Source organism: Pinus tabuliformis, chromosome X, assembly GCF_031772625.1.
Source record: "Pinus tabuliformis cultivar Carrire ecotype Pingquan chromosome X, CPIR1, whole genome shotgun sequence".
Classification (NCBI taxonomy): domain Eukaryota; kingdom Viridiplantae; phylum Streptophyta; class Pinopsida; order Pinales; family Pinaceae; genus Pinus; species Pinus tabuliformis.
In genome coordinates, this window is record NC_142308.1 from 695,252,164 (window position 1) to 695,258,456 (window position 6,293).

Sequence of the window (6,293 nt, forward strand, 5' to 3'; positions counted from 1 at the left end):
GGCCAAAATTTGGTCCCGCAATATCCTCGAAAGTCTCATCCAATTTACAAACTTTGACCTGTAGTCAAAGATCGATCAATTATCCATAAATGTGGTCAACATATGGTCAAATATTCCATAATATTTGACCTTATTTCTTAGTCAAATATTCATTCAAATATCAATAGAAAGGACAAAGTCAACATTGGTCAAATAGATAGAATACTTGATCAAACTCAATAGTCAACTTCTTCTTCTCCTTCATATGTGTAGACACAATGCTTTTTGAGCTGATCAAATTTTTTGTTGAGATGATTCCCATTGAGGAGGTCAAGTCTCTTAATTTATATGAGTTTGACAAAGTGGGATAAACCCAAGATTCACACCCCTTCATGATATGGGGTTGACCTGTCATTCATGGAGCCTACATGAATCATATATATAAAATATATTCTTTTATTTTGACCTTTTGACTTCAAATACTAACTTCATCTACATATTTTCAACACTCCCTCTTAGCCAGGAAGATGTTTTCTTCTTGACTTCAATATATGTACGAATTTCATCATAAGGAAAGGTTGATAGCATCAAGCTCGTCCAACAAGACAAAACCATTGGAATCAAGGTAAAACCAAACTAACCATGCGGCCAATCAATATCATTCATGAGGTCAAACTGTCTAACCATATAAAATGGTTTCTCAGTCAAGCACAATGACTCGAAGGAGTAATCAAGATCAAACTCTCTGATCATACCAATGGTCTCTTGGTCAAACCCAATGAACTAAGAGAGTACATAAGGTCCATCTTACGAACCATAAAAAACGTCTCACGTTCCATGACCCAAGGGAGGAATCCCTATCTCGATATCAAAATCTTTGACTATATAGTCTCTAGATCCATGACCAAGGGAGGAACCTTAATCTCAATGTCAAAGGATCCAATCTCCCTGACCATATGATCTCTTAGTCAAATACAATGACCCAAGGGAGATTTTAAAAATTAGTGTTCCTAATCAAGCCTACTAGTCTCTTAGTCAAACACAATGACCTAAGGGAGCACTCCAAGCATGAGAACAATCTTCCCAACCATAAGGTTTCTCAGTCAAACTCAATGACCTAAGGGAGTAACAAGAACAATATTCTGAACCATAAACCATGGTTTCTCAACCAAGCCCAAGGAACATGTAACAACCCTGGTGAACAGTTCATGTAATAAAAGTTAATAAAGGAAAAATAAGACCATGGTTAGGGACACTTATTCCAAGCTGAATGTTGGGCAAACATATCCTAGTGGGAATCACTAGATGTGTGTTTTGGCTAAGGAAAATTAGCAAAGGCTAAGGCAAAGGCATTAAAAAGGAAAAAGGAATTTTTGGAACAATTATTTATGAAAACAAAGGAAATCAGGTGAAAAGGAAGGCGAAAGGTCACAGGTTGCATGTGAGGAGGAAAACGAAGGAAAATAATGGAAAATGAAGAAAATAGAGGCCTCATTCATAAAAATTCTTATGAGGATTAGTTGGTAACCTTTTGTCAGTTTAGCTTTAGAGCTCTCTCATTATTCTCTCTCTCTCTGACTCGTGGACACTTAGAGTTTTCTTGGAGCACTCTAGTTTGAAGCTAGGAAAGGAAAAGAAAGAAAGGGAAAGGAAAGGCAAGCAAGGATCAAGGAAGGAAAGAAGAATCAAGTAAATTTAACAAGAATACTTGAAGGTAACCTTTTTCATGTGTGATTTCCTAGATGGTTTAGACATGCATGGATTTTCATGTTGGTGCACGGTTCTCTTGATGTCGGTGGCATGGTTTGCTGCGTTATGATGGTGGATTTAAGCCTAGACATTCCTTTTTCTAGATGAGATGGTGTTGGGATGTTTATTTTTGTTTTTGAGCTTTTTTTTATTGGATGGATTTTGGAATCCGGGGTAGAGGTGGTCTCAAGTTCCATTCCCAAAGGCCTAGGAATCCCTTGACTAGTTTTGGCAGGTGTTGTAGCCACTACAACAGCCCCCCCAAAATTTCCAACTCTTCAAAATTTAAGATCCCCTTTACCTTTTCAAGAGTTTCCACCCATCCTTAAACTCTGCTCAGGAGCTCGGAAAACTAGAAAAGTCTCAAAAGAACCTAAGCCTCTTTCTCACTAGCAAAGCTAAGTCCTTAATCAAGTCTAATTCATCTAGTCGCAGTGCCATGATGTGACCTATTCTTCTCCTATGACTTGTGTGACCCATGCAACCTTTCCAGATAGTGGAGTCGCATAGGTTGCATGACTTAACCTAGCGATATTTGCAACTGGCGAGACCTATGCAACCACGTGATGAGGAAGTCGTTGGGTCATAGAGGTCGCAAAGGCCTAATCGCGTAGACATGCAACCTGTGCGACCCATGCAACCTAGCGACCTTTGGGTTGTAAAGTCGCATAGGTCGCAATGCTCACACACTTCCCCAACTCATGTTGTGCGACCTATGTGACCCCCGCATGTGTGAATAAAATTATATATAGAGGCCTTGACCCACTTGTTTGTAACACTTCTTTGGTCGAACGAAAGGTAGGGAGGCTTTGTGACTGGGTGACTTGCACGAATTCTATAGGTAGGTGACCTTTCCACTTCCCCAAAAATCATTTTTTCCTTCTAGGTGTCATCCTCCTCAGCCCCGACCCTGCAATTTCCTACCCTAGTGGGTTTTATCCATAATTTAACCCCATTTTCGTCATAAATCTTGACCGAATGCCTCTTTTTCTTCATGAACCACCCTTAGTTTCCTCATGCCCATTTCTAGCCCTAAGCTAACCTTCTCCCCCCGCAAGTTGAGCCATTTATCCCTGGGGAGTTCCACAAACCTATCTAAAGCTGCATTCATCTCCTCCAATCGCCCAAAACATAGGTTGCACGGTCTAAGGTTACAATAGGAAAATTTATACGACTTGTGCGACCCACAACCCTTGCAACCTTAAGACCCACGACCTTGCGACTTGTGACCTCTGCGAAAGCCATGACTGATGACCTTTATGACTTGCACCCTAACGATTGACTTACCTAGTCGCTAGGTCACAACCTACTCTGTGCGACTCTTACGACCTCATTCCCCTTTTGACTTACCCTAAAACCATCTCCTAGCCCCTGAAAGTTGTTGTTTGTTTTTAGCACTCTCTTTTATTCTCATGGATCTCAACTGCATCTCCATCTCCTCTTTCGATGATGAGATAGAACCTCCTACTATGAAGTATGCCCATAAGAGCTATGGGATTAGTTCACAGGAAATCCATCAATACAAGGGACCCCCTAACTATGGAGACATGACCTGCAACATTAATAAAATCATGAGGCTTTCCTGATATGACATTTACGAGGTGTTCTCCAAGCCAAACATACCAAAGACCTAGGAGGACTTCCCTATGTACCTAAACGTCAAGAGGTCTAAGATCCACAAGATAGCATCACACCCTCCAATTTTCTGTGTGCTAAAACCATTGACTGGATCACTCAAATCACAGACACAAATTCATGGATAGTAAGGGACCATAATGGTGCACCGTTAGTAGCAATCTCCTCTACAAACATTGCTACTTACTACAGGCTCCCTGAGAAACAAGAAACTTTCAACACCTAGTGGCTCTCCGGCTTCGTGACTCCTACCAAAGACATCCTTAGGGAATGGTGGCAAGACCCATCCAAGTTCTGGGTTAGGACATACCAGATATACAAGATAGATGGGTTTAGGAAGGTCTATCAACTGATCACCGCCATGATGAACCACCTGTATGGGAGAGAAGATTGTGATGTGTTCCACGGTACATGGGTTCCTTTCATGTGCTTTGTCGCTACCTGTGGACCAATTTTTAACTGGGCCAACATTCTTGTGTCATCTTTGAGGGTGAACATAATTGCAGTAAAGCAGTGAGAGCCAGATTAACGACCATAATTCTATATGGCCTTGTACCTTCTAGATGTAATTTTTGCAAGGTGTTAGTTCGACAACTGAAGCTACAATTGGGATACATCCGCAACCATCATTACAAGATCTTCTGGGACACCAGCTATAAGGGTATGATTGATGTCATTTCTGAGTCTTTTATTGCCCATTATATCAGTGACTGTTCGGAGAAGAACCACCGTGTATGTTGAAGAGGGACACGGAAACCATTGTCAAGGTGGAAAATTGGTTCCTGATCCAGGTGGGTACATTTATTAGAGTTTCCTATTCTTATAAGGCCCCGCATGCTCTTCTTAGGTTTGCCAGAGATAAAGTGTTCTTGCAAGAAGTGTGTTACCAGATGACACAGGGTTTCTCGAAAGTACTTAGCAAAGGGAGGAAGAAACCAGGGCCAAATTTCCCTCTTGTCATTGGAGCCTATGTGGTAGAAAACTTCAAGCAGGTAGAGGTGGATGTTGAGGCTTTAAAGGGGAGTCACTTTGTAACCTTGAACTATCACACATATGACCCCGAGAAGGTTGTAGCTACTCACTACAAGAAAGCTAATTTTAATTGTTCATATTCACATGCCAAATAGGATCCTGAATACAAAGTCAAGAACTTATATAATGCCACCAGGGAACTCGTCCCTAGTGAGAAATAGGCAAGAAATGAAGAGCTCCTTGAACACTCCTAGGATAACGTTATTTTGCGAGAGAGGTCATCCACCTTGAACAAGACGTAGTAAGAGAAACATAAGGCCACCAGGAAACTCAAGAAGAAGAAGGAAAAAGAGGTGGAAGATGTCCCAGGTGACCTAGAAAAGGGGAAGATGATGAAACATTGGAACAAAGGAACACAACCCTTGCAAAGAAGAAATAAGAGCTCAAGAGGAAAAGGGAGGAAGAGCTCAAGAAATCACAAGAGTCAAGTGACTAGAGAAAGCTTAAAAAGAAGAGGTGATAGGAAGAGGAAGAAAGGAATAAGAAGCTAGAGGAAAAGAAGCGGGAAGAACAAAGAGCCAAGGAAAAGGTAGAAAAGGAGGAAAAGAAATGAGAAGAGTAGATAGTTAGGGAAGAAGAAGAGAAGAAGAAATGAGAACAAGAACTAAAGGAACAAGAAGAAAAACTCAAATAGACCGAGGAGCTCAAGAAGAAGCATGAGAAAGATGAGCAAGAGAAGAAGCAGTTAGAAGAAAAACAGAGGAAAAGAGAAGAAGAGGAAAGGAGAAAGACAAAGCAAGGAGAAACTAATAAGACAGCTGAGCTAGACACATAACAAGTTGAACTAGCTCCATTATATGTTCCTCCTTCTACTCCCCTCAACGAAGGACATCTTCCCTTTCGAGAGGTGGGATTCCTTGAAGAAGAAGAAGAAGAGGGACTGGACCTCACCAAGCTCACCTTTGACCAAGTTAGCCTCAAAATCGGGTCCTACAAGGCTGGCATTGATTTTATTTTGATGAGCCCTTACTATATATTCTACCCCATCTTTTGTGATTTGGTATTTGTTTTCATGATAGAAAAAGACTGCCTTTATATCATATAGATACAGACTCCCTAGCACCATGCCACAGATATCCAATGGGATCGCATCCAGTTCTACTTCATCCACTAGCTTAGAAGCGATTACAAATTTGACTTTACACTGCTTGGTTACATTCAGTTTCGCTTTATCGTGTATCCATCCAAGCAGGTAAGGTTTCGGATGTGGTTTTGTTTCTAAGCCAAGTTTCTTTACCAAGGATTCTGCTAGTGTCAGTCTTTCCAGCCTTCCTCCAGTGATCAAATATGCTCTTACAAAGTGATTTTAAAGTGTCAAGGTCAAATTTTGTCATTTCACTGAGTCTTCAAGAAAAATTTGGTCACAAGGCATTAGGTCTAGGGTTTGTTTTCACTCCTTTCAAAGTTGCCCAAATGTCAGTCTATGTCACTATTCAGCCGAGTCTATCATCATTCATAGGGTTGTCACTATCATGTCAATGTCTAATGAGTCATTTTACACCTTGTTCATGCTTCAGTTGCACCTAGGCAAGGTCATTTCCCTCTCCTAGGGTTTTGAAAGCTAATTTCTCTTGAAAGGTCAAATCATTAGAAAAAATTGTTTCTTGATGTTCATACACCTTCCCCTATCCTTCATATACCTTATCAAATTCTTCCCATCACTGAGATCCCCCAAATTCCTCATTTTTGCACAAACCCTAGTTTCTAGCTACAACCTGGCAATTTTCTAGGTTTGGCCTATGTTTTGCCCTTTTGGACCCCTTCCCCTCACTCAATCTCTAAGATTCCACTTTCCCCTACTTCCTAACATCCCTCCCTACTTCCAAAAATTTCCCCAAGAATTTAGAAGCCCCCTATCCCCTTCATTTCGCTTCATTTCGACAAAATCCCTTGTTCCA